Source organism: Triturus cristatus, chromosome 2_1 (assembly GCF_964204655.1).
Source record: "Triturus cristatus chromosome 2_1, aTriCri1.1, whole genome shotgun sequence".
NCBI lineage: Eukaryota > Metazoa > Chordata > Amphibia > Caudata > Salamandridae > Triturus > Triturus cristatus.
The window spans coordinates 1,157,070,947-1,157,092,769 of NC_140581.1; the positions used below are offsets into that span (position 1 = coordinate 1,157,070,947).

Sequence of the window (21,823 nt, forward strand, 5' to 3'; positions counted from 1 at the left end):
CACAAAAACGCACAACAAACCCCAGCAAGGCAAGAACACTGAAAGCCCATGATGAGCCCCCCAGGGGAGGCCGGACCCCACTCATCTAACAGTTACAGTACAAAGTAAAGCGGAAGAAGAGGGACTGTAGAGGCCAAAAAGTCCATAAACCATACTGAGCTGGAAAGAAGGTTAGGAGGAAAGCTGTTCCTCGGGAGGATCCAGATCCGGGGCAAGACATATTCCCCCCCTGTATTGATTCCACCGCCCCCATATGGCGTGCCACTTCCGGGGGCGGCCTCTAGCGCAATAGACCGTTTTTTCCCTTAACATACTCCAGTCCATATTTTCTTTCCACGCGGTCAATGTGGGGGGCCCCGCAGAGCCCCACAATCGCGCAATATCTCTCTTAGCGACCATGTTGCCCAGAGTCACCCATTGGGTCTGCGCCGCATTATGATCAGTGGGCCCCCAGACCTTCAGTAGACAACACCGCGCTTCCGGCTGCATAGCAATGCCCGTCACCTCCCCCATCACTGCATGGACTCTCCTCCAAAATTCCGTGATGACACCACATTCCCAAATGATATGCAGGAAAGTACCCACCATACCACAACCCCTCCTGCATAGGCCGTCCTCCGAGAATCCCATGTGAACCAGCCTTGGCCCCGTCACATACACTCGATGCAGTATTTTAAGCTGCACCAGCCTCAGACGCGACGGGATCGCAACCTCCTTAGGAGAGGAAACAGCAGACTGCCAATCCTCGTCATCCAACTCGAGGCCATCCCTAGCCCACTGGTCCCTCAACCCCAGTAGCATATCCGCCCGGACGTTGATCAGTTTCTTATAGATGAGCGAGATCGTGCTCTCGGGCATATGGCCATCAAGGACCCGGTCCTCCAAAGGAGAGGACTCAGGCACCTTCTCACCCTCTATGAGGACTGATCGGAGGGCGTGACGCACCTGAATATAGCGGAAAAACTCAGATGGCCCCAGCTCATACTCCTTCTGCAACTCTTCAAAGGACTTCACCCTCCCCTTAATCAGGACATCTCCGACCCTGGAGATGCCGATCAAGTCCCATTTGTCAAAGCCTTTTGTGTGCCAAAGCCTACCCAGTCTCTCAGATTCAAATAGGGGGGTAGCGAGGGTGAGCCTATCCTTCCAGCCCAGCGAGTCAGTTGCCATCTTCCACACTCGCACCGCCACAGCAGTGGGCCCCGTGAGGGACGAGTCCAAGGACCGCGAATACAACGCCCTGTAATAGTTACCACCACGCAGCAACCACCTGTCCATGGCATACCCAGGGCTGAGGGCAGGGCCATAAAACCCATGATTAATCGCACTCAGCTGGGTGGCCCAATAGTACCGTCGGATGTCTGGGAGCGCAATGCCCCCGTCGTACCATGGAAGCGTCAACTTTGCAATAGCTATTCGCGGCCGCCCATCCCAAAGCAACGTTCGTTGGAGGCCTTCGACCTCCCGAAAGTATTTGGCCGGAACCCAGTCCAAAGTATTCTGCAGTGCGTAGAGGAAGCGGGGAAGCGACATCATTTTGAACAGGGCCGCACGCCCAACGAGGGAGAGCGGCAGCCTCCGCCAGCCTTCAACATCCCGCCTCAGGCGTGCCAGGGGGGGGGAGCAGGTTCTTCTCATATCGCACAGCAGAGTCCATGGAGATAAAGATCCCCAAATACACGAAGCCCTGCTGAGCGACCTGTATCGAACATGTTCTAGGGATCGGGGGAACCTCGCCACTAAGAACATACAAATATGATTTACTCCAGTTGATAACAAGACCCGAGTTCCTACCAAAAGATGTGAGTACGTCACAGACCACTATAAGTGATTTCTTGGGTGAGGCAAGATACAGCAGGATATCATCGGCATAGAGCGAAATACGGTCCTCGTGTTCAGGCGACCATCTAAGGCCCCGTATATCCGGGTGCCAACGTATCCACGCAGCCAGCGGCTCAAGGGCGAGGGCGAACAACAAAGGCGACAGGGGACAACCCTGCCGGGTACCCCTCCCAAGCTGAAACGGAGTCGACGCCCGACCATTCACCACCACACTCGCAAGTGGCCCCTCATACAGCAACCTCACCCAACTCACAAAACCGTGGCCAAAGCCGAACTTGGTCAGCACGGCCCACAAATATGCCCATTCCACCGTGTCGAATGCCATCGTGGCGTCAAGAGACGCCACAATAGCTGGTTCACGCAGTGTGTCCGCCCTGGCGATTACACCACGAAGGCGCCGAAGATTTAACGCTGTGTTTCGGTGCGGGATGAAGCCGGATTGATCCGGGTGGACCAAGTCACCGAGTACCCTAATCAATCGGGTCGCCAGAATTTTCGGCTCTGCGTTAAGAAGTGAGATAGGCCTATATGAGGTGCACTTATCTCGGGGTTTGCCCTCTTTGTGTATAACCACGATCGTCGCCAGTCGCTGGTCCAACGGGAGGGTCCCACTCCCCCGCGCCTCCATAAACATGGCGCGCAGGTGAGGGGCGACCCTATCCGGAAACAGCTTGTACAAATCGACCGGCAAACCGTTCGGTCCCGAGGCCTTACCCGAGTTTAACGCGCGGATAGCCCCCGCCACCTCGTCAACCGTTATGTCACCATCTAGATCGTCCCTATCTATGTCGGAGAGACAGGGCAACTCGATATCACGGAGGAGGTCAGACGAGTCCTCGGGCGGCCTATCCGACACTGAGGCATAAACCCTACAGAAATAGTCCGAGAAACACTGTACAATCCTCTCAGGTTCCACAATCGCCTCTCCCCTCTCTCCCGTCAACTCTGGCACAACTCTATTGACCCGTTCTTTTTTGTCCAGCCAAGCCAGGAGTTTCCCTGCCTTGTCACCAACATCATACAATCGGCCCTGCTGCTCCCTACTGAGGGTCTTAGCGGCGTTCGTCACCAGGTCCTTGTACTCAGCTTGCTTCAAGCAAAGCTCATGCAGTGAGGACTCTGTAACCTCCTCCTCCAGCGCTCCCTCCAGAGCCGCGATCTCCTCCTCAACCTGCAGAACCTCGCCATCTCTCCGCCGCTTGGCAGCTACTACTAGGGAGAGGGCTTCCCCTCGGAGCACGGTCTTAAATGCTTCCCACAGCGACACTGCCGAGTCCACGGATCCCTGATTATCCTTGAAAAAATTATCTACTTTCTTTACCAGCGCGCTGCGCATCTTGGGGTCTCGGAAATACCACGGGTTGATAGGGGCCACCCTTCCTCCTCCCTCCCGACCTAGATCCAGCCGGATCCACACTGGCGAATGGTCAGATATACCACGCGCCATGTGCCTCGCCTCGGAGACCAATGAGGCATGCGCAGCCAGAGTGAGTAGGTAATCAATCCTGGAGAGACTACCATGTGCCCCGGAGTGGAACGTGTATTGGCTCTGTGTGGGGTGCCGGAGCCTCCAGCAATCTATCAGGCCAAGCATGTTTAGGAAGTCTGGGAGCCACCTCTGAGCCCCCCCTGTGTCTCTGGGCGGGTATCTATCCAGCAGGCCGGAGCCAACAGCGTTGAAATCACCTCCCACCACAAGCATACCCCCCGGGAGATCCAGCAGGGCCCTACCCAGATCTGTGAACGTGGAGGCCTGCAGGGCCGGCGGGACATAAACCGAAACTAAAACCAAAGTTCTTCCTTCCCACCGCCCCGCCACCGCCACAAACCTCCCCCTATCATCAACAATGGTGGAGTCCACCTCAAATGGTAGCGAGGCTCTGATTAGGATGCCCACACCCCTGGACCCAGAGGAGAATCCCGAATGTGCTATGAATTTATAACCCTTCCTATTCAGAGCATAGCACGTATTACCAATAAGGTGCGTCTCCTGCAGCAAGGCAACATCCGGCATTGACCGTTTCAAGAATTGCAAAACAATCCCACGCTTAATGCGATCCCCCAAACCATTAACATTCCAGCTTATAACACTTAAACCCCTACCCCCCATCCTCAAACGTAAAGAGGCCCACCCCACTCCCGAAGAGCCACCATGGAACAGTCTTGGAAAGAATCATCATGCCTTGCAGAAATAAACCCCCCAACAACAAACCCAAAATCCCAGAAACCCCCCCCCACCCTGCACCCCTGCGGCAGCTTACAAAGCCCCCCCAACTTGCAGTGTGCCTGTCGCCCTACAAAACCCCCAAAAATCTACAAAAAGTACCCTAAGGGAGGAAAAGAGCACCCCTCGTCCTCCCGCCGCCCTCCGCATTGACTGCACTCTATTCAAGTCTTCAAATATAGCCAAATCGAGTCAGACCGGCTCCGAAAAATCAGCCCTGCCCATCCCGGCCACTGTCCCCATCCTCGGCAATGTCCTCCCCCGTCCGTCGTCGGGGCAAAGCGTCCAGCCATTCATCGGCCATAACAGGAGAGTCAAAGAAAAATGTCCGATCTTCGTGCACCACACGTAGTCTGGCAGGGAAGAGCATGGCATACTTCAGGTCTCTCTCCCGAAGCCGCCTCTTCACCCCCAGAAAGCCCTGTCTCTGCCTCTGCACCTGCTGGGTGAAGTCCGGGTAGAAATTCACCGACGCGTTCTGGAAGGGGACCGGGCCCGTCACCCTCGATGCTTGCAGGATAGCGTCCCGATCTCGAAAATGAAAGAGCCGAGCGACGATCGGCCTCGGTGGGGCACCCACCTTGGGCCTCCCACCCGGCACTCTATGGGCCCTTTCAACCGCAAAGAACTTTCCAAGACCCTTAGGCTTCAGATGATTAAGCACCAAGTCCTCGACAAGCAGGTCAACCGAAGCCTCATCCGAGGACTCCGGGACCCCGATGACGCGCACGTTGTTGCGCCTGGCCCGGCTCTCAAAATCCTCCAGCCGGCGGGCGGCGAGATCACTCTCGGTCCTCAGCTTACGAACCTCGATCTGCAGTTCCGTGACATCATCGGTGAGGCCCGTGGTCTTGAGGTCCAGGGTCCTAACCCGTTCATTCGTTTTGCCCAAGTCCGCACGGATCAGGTTAACATCCACCAAGATGGCATCCACCTTATGCGCCAGGGCATCAAACTGTCTCCCAATCGAGGTCTGCATCCCTTCGAGCGCGCCCATGACATCCTGTAGTGAGAGCTCCGGGGCCAAAGGCGAGGCCTCCTTCTGGGTATCCGGCGACTGGCTCGACCCACTCGGTGATCCCTTCTGCAGAGCATAGCGGTCCATACTATTGACTTGGGTATAGGCTCCCCGCCTGGTAGACTTAGCCTTCAGCCGATCCACCTCTGCTTTGCCCGACATGGTTGGTACCAAGCAGGTCGGTTCAGATAAGACGGGTCCCTCTCAATGAAAGGAATCAGGGGTGATCAGTTCTGCAGTGGGCCACCAGAGTAGCCTGCAGAGCATCCATAGGGTAATAAAGCCACCAAGAGCTCTCCAGGGGCAGGGCTGACAAAGGGAGAGAAAGCGAAAGTGAAAGGACGGGGACCTCCGTCCGACAGTTCACACCTCGCCTGGCCGTTGTTGTTCAACTAGAAGTCGGGCATCCTGCCAACTCTAGCTCCTGGCATCCCTCGGAGATAGGCCGCAATCTTCCGCCAGGCATAAGTCCGGTTCCCGGTGGGCGATCCGACCGCGGGTAGCATCAATCGCCTCCCTGACAGGTCATCCACTCGATGCCATGCATACCGACAGGATTAGAGACAGGATAGTCGACGGAGGGCGCGAGGGTCTCGGGAGCTCAGAGCTCACGCGGCCATCTAGGTCAAGCGCTAGGCTCCTCCCCCCAGTGCCAAAGTTATTGACAAAACAAAAAACGCTATACCTATGGAAACTGTGTTTTTATTTGGTAATCCAATTGTTGCTCCTTCTCTTTCTAAGGGATAGTCAAACACCAGGAGAGTCTGTGCTTATTCAGAGAAACTCTGCTTTCTTTGAAAACCTATTGGCTGCTTCTGCTCAGGTGAAATGTTTTATTGAGGTTCTCTTCAGAACACATCTGGGGTCTGTAGAGGAGAGGATAGGCTCTGCCTCCATTCCATCTGAGACTACCGTTGTCCATCCTAATCAGCCAGTTCTTGGTTCAGGATACAGGGCATCATGGTGACATAGACAGTTGTGTTTCATTGGGTTTCTGTTCATCTTAAGTCCTTGGTTCTTCATCTATTATCTAACTAGGTTCTGGAGAGGCAGGATTAGCAGGCTGTTTGTTGTTGCAGGAACCAACTCTCGGATGGCGATTGATTGACAAGCCCTTATTGTTGCTTAGAACCCTTCCTTTTCCGGTTCTTTTTATGATGTCATTTTGGCAGAGAGGCATCCCTACACAAAATTGGTCTATGCAAGCCATTGAGACAAGTTTGTGCATTGGTGCTTGTTCTCTCTATTGCCCAGTGAGTACTTGTTTTGGGCACTGTTAAGAGCTACTTATTGGCTCTTTTATACTGTCCTCCCCTCTCCCTTCCTTGTATCTTACATTAGTCTTATGAGGTCTTCAGGATACTCCCTAATCGGCTTTGGCACCTCACTCTTGGCTTACGGGTATGGTGACCTTTCTGGAGACTATCAACTTGATCCACATTGTAGTTGAATTAGGCCCATGATAATCTGTGCCCACCTAGCTTCTTCATTTTGTTGAGCAGGTTTTTCTGTGCCCTTTCCTGGGATACACACCTAAGATTCCATCTAACTTTCATGCTTCACAGTATTGTTGTGCTAGTTCTTGTCACGGCTCTTCATGTGATGAGGGGATCACTGCATATCCTTGTTGTCCACTGGGCCTTGATCATTTTCTGAAAAGGATGAGCGGCTTTTTGTGTGTTTTGGACAGCAAGTCCTAAAAGGAAATCAACTATTGCTACCTTGACAAGATGGGTACTGCTTGTTATCTCTGAGACCTATTTTTCTTTGAGTGTTGGTTTTTTTTTGTCTGTGTTTACAGTCGCACCAATTGTGGCATGGCCATCTGGCTTTTGAGACCCCCTAAATTGAAATTGGTGTGGCTGGTATTTGGGCTCATCCCCAAACTTTTATTTTCTCTGTTGCCTGAATGCACAGATGCCTTGTTTGGGGGAGGCGGGCAGGGGATGCAAATCATTTGGTTCTTTTTGTAATGAACCGTTGGGTTGTGCATCCTGGATGCTGTCACTTTTGAGTGCTAAGAATTGATGGTAGCTTGAAACCTCTTCCCCTATGTAAGGATTGAAATGAAGGTGGTGGTAGCATCCCAGTTACTTAAAGTGTGATTTGTTTCAGGAATCCCATGGCAGTCAAGGGTTACAGGGTTCCCATTATGCCAATCGGAACCGTTTACCTCTGTGTTCAGGGATTAAACCTTACTAGTACACTCAAAACCTGGCACTAGGTGCACTTTAGCATTTGACCTTTCAGATAGCAAAGTCAAAGAGTCCAGTGCACCCCTTAGAAGCTGGTCAGCTCTCTCCCTCAAAGGAGGGTCAAACTGCCTGTCCTGGCAGACTAGTAGAACTCCCCAGGTTTTGTGTCCTGATCCTGGCATGGAGCATTGGTGGTTAACTTACCACAGCCCTGCTCTGGAGCACAAAAAGGAGGTTCTTGGTTGCTGGTGGTGCAAGCATGCCAGATTCTGCTAGAGGCACCCTAAGTGGAAGTTTCTGTTCCATCTTTACACTAACGCTGTAGACGCAGTTTTTGCATTCCTACATTCAGCTTTGAAGCCACAGCTGGGCAGTTCCTGCATCTTGCTTATTCCACTCACACTTATACAGCAACAATCTGTGTTTGCAGGTGTCAGCTGGAAGGTCTCCTTCCAGGTGAGAACCCAAATAAAGCCACTTCATAGAGAAAGGCTTTCCCACATAACCATCCCTTAACCTATGGAGGAGTAATCCTTCCAGTAAACAGTGCGGCATTAAGGGCTGGTAAACCTCCCTAAGGGTTAAAGTGTCAATCTCATCGCCTCCACACCCAAAATTCTGATCCACTACGAAGGATCTCTTGATTATTGTGTAGGAGCCTTGCAATCCTCTAAAGTAAAATTCGGAAATAGGAAAATAAAATACATTCCAGTGTGGCTACAGCACGTGACTTGCATCTTCCATACACGTCCTTTGCAAATTAATGTTTAGACAAAGAACATCCATGTTCAACGTGGATTCTGCAGAGACCCTGGTGACAAGGGCTGACAGAGTAGTATAAAAATGTTGAAGAGGCAGAAAGCAACTGTAAAGGATGTCTTGTACTTGTGCACTCTCACTGGTATCATCCCTGTAAGTTCCCTCCAGCCCTGAAAACTGATGATAGTCACACTGGATAAGGAAGGTGCACATGGTACCCGTCAGACCATAGAGCTTAGCTTTGGTATGAAATCCTTATCGCTTAAGGGACTGTAGTGCACATTCATTATATTGGTGTGTTTTGGGGCTGGAGTAAAAAATCTCCAGATCTTCCTATGATGAACTTGAGGCAGCGGTGCATGCCTTCGAGAATAATTTCAAGGCACGTATTTCTATCCAGACTTCCTATTCCCCACCTACTGGTCCAAATGCCCTAAAATGTATTCCACCATTGTCGGAGCCTAGTCTTCGGTGTCATGGCTATGCATAGCTTGCATGTTTACAGATTGCTTTTGCGTGACTCAAGGTGACAGTTTATCATGAGTAAAATGAAGCACGTCTATTCATGGAATGAGATACATTTTAGAATATAACTTATTTGTTTTTGAGAAAAGTCGGAAGAAATGGCCTGAACACAGCAAGAGTCTGAAAAGGTAAGACTTACTTTTTGATGGTTACTTCTAACCGTAGATTCCTCACCTTATAAATATTCCAAAGTCATCAGACTGGATCAGGAAACTTTAAAGCAGTTCTCTTGCATGGCAGTAGGTGGTGCTGTGTGGCTTTTCTCATCAGTTGAGTGAAATGACATTGGCACGGAACCTCATAATGGCCAGATGGTACATGTGGACTCTGTTGTGGGACCTCAAATTCCAGCAGGTTCAACACTCTGAAAGCCTGTTGGATTGTATTCAGATTACGGAGGAGACTACAAAAGATCTGCAGAGGTGGTTACTAGACCACAATTGGATCAGTGGCAGGCTCCTCTTCTTACCCTACCCAGAGCCGATGGTGGTTACAGATGCACCGCTACTAGGTTGGGGAGAACATTTGGGAAGGCCAGAGATCAGAGGACTCTTGTCTCTAGCAGAGATACAACTCCACATCAATTTGTGAGAGTTGAGGGTAATTCACTTGTCAAAGGAAGGCTGGTGCAAGTGCTCATGGACAATACCAGCGCCATGTGGTACAGTACTACGTAGGGCTGGGTGTGGTCTTGGGTCCTGTGTCGGTAGGCTCTGCACATCTAGAAGTGGCTGGAGTGCTAGGGAATGTTTCTGGCAGTAAATCACTTGGCAGGATCTTTAAATCCTAGAGGAGACCAACTTAGCCACAGGAATTAGAATAATACTAATGCCAGTTGTTCCTACAGGGGGCATCATCTACCAATGGAGAGAACCACAGCTTGTTCTTTTCAGCACCAATGAAAATTCACAATGTCAACACTTTTGCGTGTTGGAGTTTTCAAGGCAGGTCTTGTTCGGAGACAAGCACTTCCAACTACATTGCAGCTTGGGACTCCTATATGCCTTTCCACCACTGCCACTCTTGCCCTGAGTTCTGAAGAAGATCAGGAACTACCAGGCTCAAGTCATCCTAGTGACACTGGAATACGTCAGGAAAGTGTGATACATGAACTTCTGGGTATGAACATCCGTACTGCAGTCAAACTGCTGCTTTAGGAGAATTTTCTGTCGCAGCAGGATAGAGTAATGCTGCTGGGCCTCCACAATTTGCATCTCCATGCCTTGCGATTGAGCTTCAGCAGTTAACCTCCTTCAACCTTCCCCCCTGAAGTTGCTGATGTCATTTTGGCAGAGAGTTATCCGTCCACAAAATTGCTGTATGCAAGCCATTGGGACAAATTTGTGGAATGGTGCCTGTTCTCTCCATAGACCAGTAAGAACTTGCTTTGGTCACTGACTTAACTGCCCTTGCTACATATTGGCTCTTTTGTGCGGCTACTGCAAGAACAATTGTTATTTAAATAACCTGTTGTGATGAGATTTTTGAAAGGTTGGCTACATTGATTTCTGCTTAAACCTTTTGTGATGTCTTGGTGAGTTGAACTTAGTCCTCATTTTTTCGCCGTACACTCCTTTGAGCAACTGCACAGTTGTCCTTAGAGACTTCTGACATTAAAGACTTTTTCATCGCCAGAATATCAATTAGTTGTATGAGCGAGCTCCAGGCTCTTTCAGTCAACCCACCTTATTCGACTTTCTTCTCAGATAAGTTGATATTGAGGACCTGAGCTTCAATTCCACCAAAAGTGGTTGGTTCTGTTCACGTCAGGCAGACCCTTCCAGCAGCCGCGGTGCGTCCATTGGGGCGTAGGGGCGTAGCCCCACCAGCCCTGCTGCTTGGACCCGCGTTAAATAATACCCGCGTTAAATAATTAAAATATAATGTCCAAATTACCATTTACTGTGCACATTATTCCGGCGGCGCCGGGTAGCACCCGACTTTATTGGGAGTGTGCAGGGGGGCGGGCTGGCTGGTGTGGTGATTGATTTGAAGCCGGATGATTGACAGGTCTAAAAAACGTTTTTTTTCCCCTTTCCCCGCATGTATGCTTCGGGCAGCAACTTGCCCGAACATGCGCACCCAGGCCAGCCCCATTAGCTAGTAGGGGGGGGGGGGTGCAGGACCTGCTGGCGGCAGCGCTGGCAGCAAAAGGGCGACAGGGCGAGCAGTCACTGTGCCCTCCAAGCCAATCCTGGCGCTGCATGCAGCGCCACTGCGCCAGGATTGGCCGGTCACCGCGCAGCATGAGCAGGGGCAATCCTGATTGGATGCTGAGCTTGACGTAAGGTAAGCGTGCTGCTTGGATCCGGTAACGGTCGGGTTCACTTCGTGCGCGTCGCCTGAGACTCGTGGTCGTCGTGACTCGTGGACTGGACGGTGGCTGAGGACTGAGGACACACAGGTAGGATCGGTTGGGGAAACATGGGGAAATGCTGGGCCGGCTGATAAGCTTCGGAGTTTTGTGATTGTTTCTTGAAAACACGTCATTGATCTGTGTGCAGGTACAGTGTTGGGAAGTATGTCCGCAAAACGTTAAAAGAGGGGCTGTCTTCGAATGGTGAGAAAGAGGGGAATGGCCTGGGTAGGAACGGGATGTGAGGAAGAGGCGGTGAACGAAGGGAGTGACTTTTGAGAAAGAACGGGGTAGGTTAGCAGCAAGGTGAGCTCCCAGAGAGTGGTAGGAGAGAGAGCCTGCACCTAGAGAAACTGGAGAGGGCGGTGTAAGGGCAGTGGCAACGGGGTCAGGGGAGACAGAAGGGGGTTGTTACAGAAATAGGAGGGGGTGAAGTGCGGGCCGTGTAAGGTTAATGAAAGTGTGAGCGTAGGTGGCTCCTCAGAAGTAACGGCAGGGGACGGGTCAGGTGAATGCTCCGGCTGCCTTTGCACACCCAGACACCCAAACGAATCTTATCCCAGCAGCCACCCCCTCGCTAGGTTCGGTTTCCCTGTGCAACAAACAGCTGTCCGTGAATTCCTCCCACGTGTGGGCATGACTGGAACGGACACCATCATTGTAGGTTTAGATTAATCTTCAGAGAACTGCGCAGCCGAAAGTTTGGAAACGGGCCATGCCCTTTGGCGTGGGTGAACTGGGCCCAGGGTGCCAGTTTTCAGAAGCGCGCGCGGAGCTTTTGCATGAGAGCCGTGCAGACTGCAGCGTCCCTCTTACTTTACTCCACTGGGTCAGCCTTATCTGCTTTTATTCATTTTCCCTTGCCGCATGCGTCGTTTTGCACCCGATCAACCCCTTCTTTTCCTTTCCATTTAATTTTCACCCCCAGCCGACACAACAACGCTGCCATTCGCACCACCAACAACTCGGCGTACGGTAATCTAGCTACGCTGTGAGTGAATCACATTATTTGGTGGAAGTACCGAGAGGTTCGTGTTATGAGGCAAGTTACTGTTTTGATGTGGGGATGTCCTGTAAACACAAAATGGGCCCCGGCCATCTTATTTTATTTACCAGCTGAAGAGAGGGCGCCACATTTCTTTCCGACCAGGGCGCTGTTTGCCTGAGCAAAGGCCGGCTCTGGTAGGAAATGTGTTTGAATAAATTGGTTTGAATTGGGCCCCAGGAATGACGAATACATACTCACTGCCCAGGGACTTCAGCTGGGCTGCTTGGGTGCATGGAGGGGCATATCGGAGCTGGGGATGGTATATAAATGAACACGGCCGGTGTTGTCTGAAACGCGTCATGGCATTTATTGTGCGAATAAATAATTTTTGAAAAGAACCTGGTGTCTCCGCCTGGGCCCGTAAGGATTTGTTTGTGAGATACGGGAAGAGAGTGAGTGCGTGTGAGTGTGTGTATGTATGTATGCATGTATGTATAGTTTGTTCATATGGAAGTTGGAGAATCCCTATTCCCTGGGACATTTTAATTCTAACCTGGAACGCCTGAAGTAAACCGTAGAGGATTCTGGACCCATTCACACGTATTTTACTTTAACTTACACCTGTCTTTCTACTGGCTTACTCTAAATTTCCAGGAACAAGGCAGGAGTATCCCTGGCATTTCAAGAGTAAGCCAGTAGTTTTACAAAAGTAAGTCAGACTTGCTCATAGCAAACGCCGGTGAACTGCAGAGACCCCTAATGGTAATGGGAGAGCAGGGAAGAAAGGGGGTGGGGGGTTGAGTGAGGGAACACAGAGCGCCATAAAGTGAATGGCTACATTGTGGGTGAAGAAGGAGATGGGGAAGATGTTAGGGAAGAGAGAGAATGAAGGGGAAAAGGAGCAGCGAATGAGGGTGGTGGGGAGGGTGGGGAAGGAGAGGAGGGTTTTGGAAGCGGGTAAGGAGGCGGGTGGTATCAGAGGGGGAAGCAGAAAGTGAAGGAAGTGAGAACGGGACAGAGACGCGAGGGTCGGTCCGCTGTGTGTGTAAAAGTGAAGCTTCTTTATTATGAGAGTAAAAAGTCTTCCGGTGGAGGGCTGGGCAGTCACTTTCTCTTTATTTTTTAAAGCCTCCAATAGATTCATCTGATGTGGTACTTGCGTGGACCTATGTGAAGTGTGTGTACAAAGTTCAGCTCAACCAGAATCACGGTAACAGCGCATTGCGCTGCCTCTTTTATATTCAGTATATTGTAAGACTGTTTTTCTTCCCCCGCCTTTCCTTGTTTTGTTTCCCTCTTTTCCCCTTGCTTGCCATTCGTTACTCTAGAGTCTAATATTCAGTATGTTGTAAGACTGTTTTTCTTCCCCCGCCTTTCCTTGTTTTGTTTCCCTGTTTTCCCCTTGCGTGCCATTCGTTACTCTAGAGTCTAATAGAGTCGGAAGGCCGTAGGGGAAGACTGTGGACTTTTCTTCAAGTTCCTGACGCTCCTGCGGAACGAGCCTGGCAACCATTACACTGCTGTGCAACTTCTTCTACTCTTAGAGCTGAGATTTCCATGAGTCTTATAGTCTGAATTCAGCACCTGAGCATAATAGGACAGAATGTATGAAGCTCTGTGGTAATACTGAATAAGCAGCTACCTATGTTATGCCATCTATTAATGTAATAACTGCACTTTCACAATTGCTTTATTAACCTTCCTGCTTTCTCAAATTTGCTTGAAAATGCACGATTTTTCTTCTTTTTTTTCAAAATTTTCTTGGGGGGGGTAACCCCCCAGAACCCCCCTTTTGGGGTTCGGGCTCGCTCGCTGCGCTCGCTCGCTACGGTGCTGTATGCTAATTCGTTTGCGCCCCGCCACTTTAAAATCTCACCCACCGCCCCTGCCTTCCAGTGTTCTTTGCAATACCTTCTGTCTCTAAGGAGAAGCGACTCCATCGGGTGGACTCTAAGAGGTCGCTAAGTTTTTAGATCAATCGTACCGAGGGACACTGAGTGGATGATCAGCTCTTTGTAGAGTTTTCTGGAGCAAAGAAAGAGACCGTGGAAAAACTGACCATCTTTCAATGGATTGTTCTCTGCATAAAGATCTGTCACGCACTGGCGAAGAAGCAGCCCCCAGAAGGCTTTCAAGCTAATTCCACCAGGGCCAAAGCTGCTACCACGGCGCCAGCACACAGTGTGCATGTACTGGACATCTGCCTGGCAGCATGCGTGGGTGTTGATTCACACATTCACAAAGCATTACTGCCTCGACAGCCAAGTCCAGTAAGAGAGGCATTTTGCCCATTGGTGCCTTTAGGATTTTTTTGGGTGTCAGACAGTTCACAGACTATCCACCTTGGATGATCCTGCTATGCTATCTATTAACAAGGTGAAGAATCTGCATATATAAGTATCCAACAGAAAACAAGTTCTTTACCTTTGATAACTGACTTTCTGGTGGATACTATAACTGCAGATTCCTCACCGACCCAACTGCCTCACTATTCTGTGACCTGGACTCTTATCACATCTACGACGGTCCTAATTTTAGAGATGTGCACACTGATCATTCGAAGGGGCTCTGCGTCCTAGGGCGCCGACAGCCTAGAAAACAACTGACGTCAGGGTGCATGGGTTATGCTTATAAGCACCTTCACTCATCAGTTCCGGAGCGGCACATCAGCAGCATGGAGCCACCCAACGCCACCTACTGGCACACAGTAGAATTGCTTTAAAGTTTTCAGAACCAGCCTGCCTCATGGGGGATATTCACAACGTGAGGAATGTGAGGTTACAAAGAGAATCCACCAGAAAGATCATTACTGAAGTAAGTAACAATTTGTGCTGTACTGAAATGAGTTACCTTTTGCCAAGCAGCAACAGTATCTCATGGTACAGCAGGATCAATCTGCTGTCATCAGAAAAAAATAGGCCTTGTTCCCATCTTCATGTATGATACCTTCAGCCCGTACTTTTTAGACAAGAGCACATTGCACTGTTTTTTTTGTTTTTGATGTGGACTGTTAGCTAGAAAACTAGAAGTTGTTGAAAGGGTGTCAAACTTATTTAAGGGAAAGAAATAACAGAAGCTTAGCTATGGCTGGTTTCAAATCCAGCTGCAAAAGGAGGAGGGTTGTGTGGCGCTAGCTACCCCACCAAGTAAAAAAAAAAATCCTCGCTACAGAATGGCAATCAAAAGACATCGCGTCCTTGGGGAGAGAAGAATCTTTTACATGGAGAACTATGAAGCCTTGTGGTGCGTTTTTTACATGAGTTACAGTACTTTAGCCAACGGGGGGGAATGCTGATACAATTAAGTCTGGGATATGTTGGGGAACGCCTTTGAAGAGGTTTGAGTTCACAACTTTAGTATAGATGTCGGTAAAAGGGCGCACACGCATCTGTTTGCACACTGGCGGTATCAGTCTTCACTTCCTTACAGAGTTATATTGGTTCAGTGAGTTACCCGGTGCATTATTATTCTTATTCATTACCACCTCCTGTAGCATGTTGGGAGATTGCATTTTTCGGCATACTCAGCACCTTTTTCGGAATTACAATTCACGTGGTATTGTGCTATTAATACATGTTCAAGAATGTTGGGAGCAAGAGTTCTTTTTCATATTTTTCATATTTGACAAACTCACTGATTCACCAGCAATTAAGTTGATCACTATATCATCTTCAATTCCTCATACGCTTTGCCTTAAGCTCTACAACTACATTCACCTGTCACACTCCCTATGAGGAATTTGTAATAAATGAAAAACCTGTAATTATTTTCTGTTTGTAGAGACCCCTGATGAAGGGTCCCTTAGATCTGAAATGCATTGGGTTGGACTGAATTGCCATTCACATTGTGACCTTCATTTTTTTTGTAAGATTTATGTTGAGAATATGCTACTAAAAAGAAATCACTGGATTACAGAATTGATTTATCCAGTTACTTTGTGTTACAATTTGTTTGTTAAAGTGTATTTGTTAATGTTTATGTATAAGTTTAATAGACAGGACAAGCCAGCAGCCCTCTTGGGCACAGTAGTGCATGCCGTGTCTAGAACATAGGTTCTAGTAATTTTGATACTATTCATATGTAGGGCCTTGGATAGAGCCCCATCACGGTGTGCACACAAAGTTTAATTAAAAGATTAGAACACATCTCAAGCTTTAGTTAGTATCCAGAATCTCGAGTGCAACACAACCCATTTCAAGCCTTGTGGTGAAAGCCAGAAATCCCTCGAAGCCACAAAGCCGATCCACCTGCATTCAACCAAGACCATCGCCATCGGGATATGGAATGTGAGAAACATGTACGAGACAGGCAAGACAGCTCAAGTAGCAGCGGAGATGCAAAAATACGATCTTGCCCTGCATTAGCGAGACCAGATGGACACAGTCCAGACAGAAAAGATTGACTCCCAGAGGAATGCTGCTGTATGCGTGACACGAGGAAGAGAACAATCCACACACTCAGGGAGTAGCATTTATGCTAACCCCAGCAGCCAACAAAGCTCTGGTTGCATGGGAAGACCATGGTCCCAGAATCATTACAGAAACCTTCCACACAAAGAAAAAGTGGAGCAACATGAATGTTATCCAGTGCTATGCACCTATAAATGACAGCAAAAAAGATGAAAAAGAGGTTTTACAACAGACTCCAGTCCATCCTGGAGAAATGTCTTGAAAGAGATATCACCATATTGATGGGGGACACCAATGCCAAGATTGGAAGTGACAACACTGGGTACAAAGAAGTCATGGGCAACCATGGCATTGGTGACATGAATGAGAATGGTGAATGGCTCACAGATCTCTGTGCCCTGAACAGTCTGGTGATTGGCGGTAGTGTACTCCCACACAAAAGAATACACAAGGCAACATGGGTGTCAACAAACTGTTCAACGGAGAATCCTATCGACCATGTCTGCATTGCCAAGAAGTTTCAGAGGTCCTTGCAGGACATGAGAGGAAGGAGAGTTACGGACATGGCTTCAGACCATCCCCTTTTCGTCGGCAGGCTAAAGCTGATGAAAGCATGGATGGAACCAACAAACCAATAGCAGTGATATAACACCACCCTCCTCACAGATACACAGAAACAGCATGAATACTCCATCACTTTCAGTAGCAAGTTTCAAGTCCAGCAAGAACTAGAGGACGACAGACATCCAGTGGAAAGTCAGTGGGAGAAGATCGAAGAAATAGTGACATCAGCCTGCCAAGAGGTACTGGGTCCCAAGAAACACCAGCATAAAGAAAGGATCTCCGCCTAGACTCTCCACAAAATCCAAAAGTGAAAGGAAAAGAAAGCTGCTGTCAATACCAGCAGAACAACAGCAGAAAAAAACATAAGCTGAAGGTGAACACACCAAAACCAACAAGGAAGCAAAGAGACCATCATTGATGGTCTTGCCAAAGAAGACCAGAAAGCAGCAAGCCATGGAAACTTGAAAGAACTCTACGACATAGCAAATACACACTCCGGCAGATACAGGAAGCCAGAAAGCCCTATTAAAGACAAAGCTGGGACGACAATCATGGGTAACCAAGGTCAACAACGAAGATGGGTGGAGCACTTTAGAGAACTGCCGAACCAGTCTTTGCTGTAGTCTCCACCAGACATGAAGCCGGCTGACAAGGACTTGCCAGTTGACTGCATGAGACCAACCAAGGAAGAAATACGGCAAGCTATCAAACAACTGAGAAATGGGAAGGGCAGCGGGACCTGGCCGCATTCCTGCAAAGGCACGGAAGGCAGACATTGAAATATCAGCAGACATGCTCTACCCCATGTTTGGGAAGAATCTGGGAAGAGAAAAAGGTGCCATCAGAGTGGAAGGAGGGATATTGTGAGAAGTTGGCCTGATATATGCTGTCCACTAGTTCTAGTGGGCACCTTGTATCAGTCCAAACAACCTCTTATGGTGAATAGGTTGAAGATAACCTTTATTGAAAGCTATCCTAGTGGTAGCTATGTAGAGTAGCCCTCAGGCTAAGTCTTGAAGGAATGTTAAACAGCTTGTTTTACCAGTCTATAATCTCTTGAATGACCAAATGAAAGGACAACCACACCAGGTATATGTTTAAAATATATGTTTTTAAGATAAAACCCACCCCTCTAGTCTCTTTATGAGACTGTAGTTCGAAGTACTTAATTTACAAGTCAGTTATCAACAGTATTAGCACAAATACACGTTTGGGCCCTAGGGGTGTACCAAACCATATACCAAAAAAGTGGTATAAGAACTATGACTGAACTAGACACAAGGCCTAGAGCCTGTAGAATCGCTGGGACCCCAAGGAACCACCCAAGTACACAGGGGACCCACGGGGGTCGTGTGCAGTGTGTAAACACAACCGCGGGTTCCCGTTAGCTTCTATGGACAATGTCGCGGTTGGAAATTTAAAGATTAGGGGCACTTAGAATTGAGTCAGGACCAAACCCTTTTGGACTTAGGAAGTTCTAGGGCTAGCACCCACGGGAGCACCAGAGTACTTGTGTTACCTCACCGAGGGAAGCCGGGTGCATAGGTGTCTTTTGGTGTCGGGTCGCGTCGTCGATTATAATGGAAGCTGGCGAAGAAGTGCTGCTGCCGTGATGAGGAAAAGTGTCCGAAGCGATCCAAGCCTCGATCTAGGATGGAAGGAACCTGAAAGCAGAGGGGGACAGAGTCTGGGTCACTTGCCAGTGACCAAGGGCACGATAGACCAATGCCCACAGATGTTGGGTGCTTCAGGTGAGTTGACGGGTGTCTTGACTCTTCAGTCACGAGGTCCAGGAGGCGCCGATGATGACCAGGAGCTGGATTTGAGCTGTCCCATGAAGTCTGTCGAGTGCTGCGGTATCGGTGACCAGATTGGACCTAGCAAGCCTTGGCAACCGCAAGTCTCTTGGAATCAGAGAAAGGACGGCGGTGCAGACCAGCAAGGTCTGGGAGACTCACCCAGCAAAGGGAAAGTCGGGGCACATCTGGAGCAACCAGGAAAGCCCAATCAGAAGAGGAGTTGCCTTTGTGGGGACCTACTAGCCAATGGGCTAGCGATCGCGAAGGAGCCTCGAGCATTCGCACTTGAAACTGGCCCACGGGTCACTCGTGGAGTAGAGGCCAGCACTCATCAGTGCAGGAGGTGCTCAAGGCTGGGGCTACTCGGAGACCAAAGCACAACTTCGAGGAAGACCAGGAAGATGCTGTTGCTGCAAAAGTTCACGGTGTCCAGAGGTCATGGTTCCACGTCACCCACGATAGCCAAAGGCCTCAGCTTTACTGTGGACTCAGGGTAGCCTCGTGGAAGTCTGGAAATCCACCTCTGGTGATGCAAAGACTTCGGCGTCCGGCGGGAGCTTCAGCGATGCAGACCGGTCAGTTGCTTCTTTGGTGCCTGCCAAGCAGGGGAGTCACTCCCTGACCCCAAGGGAGGTCCAGGATATATGTTGCAGAGTTTCGTCCAGGGTAATCTAAAGTCGCAAGGACTGGGTTCCCATACTTACACTACGTTTTGGGGTTGGACATACTCTAGGGGCCCACCTATGGGTTTGGAAAGAGGGGTGGTTACACCCATTTCCTTTGTCCAGTTTCACGCCAGAGCAGGGGCACGTAGCCCCTGCAACTGGTTTGAACTGGACTATGCACAGGGACACCAAGTGTGCCCCCAGTGCAGGACTTCAAAGCACCAGAGAGTGCTCCCGCCCCAGCCCCAATACACATCTGCCTGTCTGGGGAGGTGGTTACACCTCCCTGGGACAAGAAACCCATTGTCCAGGCCTCCCCTGCCGGAGTTTCGGTCAGCAGCAGGAGGCCAGACCCTTGTCTGTGGCAGAGGCATCCATTTTGTGATGCCAGGGCTGTAGAAAGCCCTACCGGGTTAGACCAGTGTGAACATGTCTCTCCCTCTAGAAGGGTGGCATGCTTCCCCCGCTGCCAGAACTGGCAGGGGGGTTAGTATTCCAAAGTGTTTGACACCAAACACAACATGTTTCCATGCAGCCATCCCAAAGTTAGCATTTACCGCGAGGTTATAATGCACTGAAGAGTATATGGTCAGGCTACACCACAAACAGCATCAGAGGAGGTACTCTGAACGCTGCAGAGGGGCTCTGCTCATGCAGGGGCACCCTCTCACATAAAAACCAAGCACTCTGCCTTCAGGATTGTTAAGGCTTGCCATAGGAGTGACTTATAGGTTTTATATGTGTGTGCAATGGTAGTGATATAGGTAGCCTATACCACTGTAAGGGGTGCAAGCACCACCTTACCCAGGCTGCAGTAGCAGACCTGTGGTGCCATTTTGGAGTGCTTCCCAGGGGTGGCTTGATACATGCGTCAGCCCCTGGTAGGCCTCTGAGGTACCGATGCCCTAGGTACATAGTATACCATATACTAGGGACTTATAAGGCACTCCAGAATCCAATAAGATATGTACCTAATGTACATGGAAACCATTTTAGAGAGGAAGCAGCTAGGCTGGGGTTCTGATTAGCAGGGCCACAGCCAGACTAAGGTCGAAAAACAGTGAAACGCCAGCAAAAAGTGGGGGTACCCATGTGAAGCAGATCCTACTCTCCTACAGATATCTCATCAAGATCCCCAAGAAAGGTGACCAGAGTAACTGCACAAACTACAGATGGATTACCCTTCTATCAAAGCCAGGCAAAGTAGTCAACAGAGTCATCTTGAACTGAATAAAGTAACAAGTTGATGCCCAGTTGCGAGACCAGCTAGCCGGCTTACGCAAAGATAGATCTTGCACAGACCAGTTTACAACATTGTGCATCATCATTGAGAGGTAGAGGGAATGGATCTCCCCCTTCTATGGTAACTTCATTGACTATGAGAGGCATTAACAGCATTGTCAGAGAGATCCTTTGGAAACTTCACCTCGACTGCGGTGTGTCAGATAAACTTGTAAGAGTCATCAGGAGCTCTTATGTGGGAATGACATGCAAGATAGTTCATGGAGGAAAACTCACTGAAGTCTTTGAAGTGATTGCTGGAGTACACCGGAGTTGTTTGCTCTTGCCTTTTCTCTTTCTGTTGGCCGTAGACTGGATCATGAAGACATCCACAGCAAGGAGAAGAAATAGGATCCAGTAAACACCTTGGACACAACTCAACGACATGGACTTAGCAGACGACTCAGCCCTACTCTCCGATACCCATCTACGACAATGTGGTAGCCAAAACAGCAAAACTTGGCTTCAACATCCATAGGGGAAAACCAAGATTCTGAAAACTAACACGGCCAGTACAACTGCAGTCACTCTTGCAGGCGATGCTCTGGAAGAGGTTGAGGCCTTCACCTACCTGGGCATGTGTCCTAGATAAACAGGGCCGCACGGGTGCTGATGTCAAGGCAAGAATTGGAAAAGCAAGGCCTGCCTTCATTCAGCTAAAGAAGATCTTGCCCTCCAAGGACCTAACGCTGCAAACCAAGATTACGTGTTTTAACACCAACGTAAAATCAGTCCTTCTGTATGGAGCAGCACCTTGGATGACACCACCACCAACGTCCAAACTATCATCAACACCTGTCTGAGGCAAATTCTCCAAATCCTCTGGCAAAACACTGAGTAATACATTTAAAAGAACATTTTGACTTGCATATTATATCTGATCGAGGCTTCTAGCAGCAGATTCCTTACCTTAGAATTTCCCAGGCTTCATGCTGGATCTGGAAACTTTTGCTCGAGCAATGCCCTTTGTGTGCACCGTCGGGTGGCTCCGTTCAGTTCCACATGATGTGGTTGGCTCAATTAGCATAGGGTATGATGTTGCGGTCACCTATATAGGTACCACCCAGGCGTGCGGACGTCAGTTACTTTTTTCCGCGCCAATCCGGGAAGAGCTACCCCTACTGTCACTTTTTAACATTACAAACTAAAGGGGGAGCCCAGAATACGTCAAAGGACCTGGGTACAGTACGATAAGAAC

At 49.4% G+C, this 21,823-nt stretch overlaps 1 pseudogene; it reads left to right on the forward strand.

The window, feature by feature from the left end:
- The window catches only part of LOC146866501 (uncharacterized), a 45,303-nt pseudogene extending 23,837 nt beyond the window's left edge, over window positions 1-21,466 (forward strand).
- Window positions 21,467-21,823: the final 357 nt, after the last annotated feature.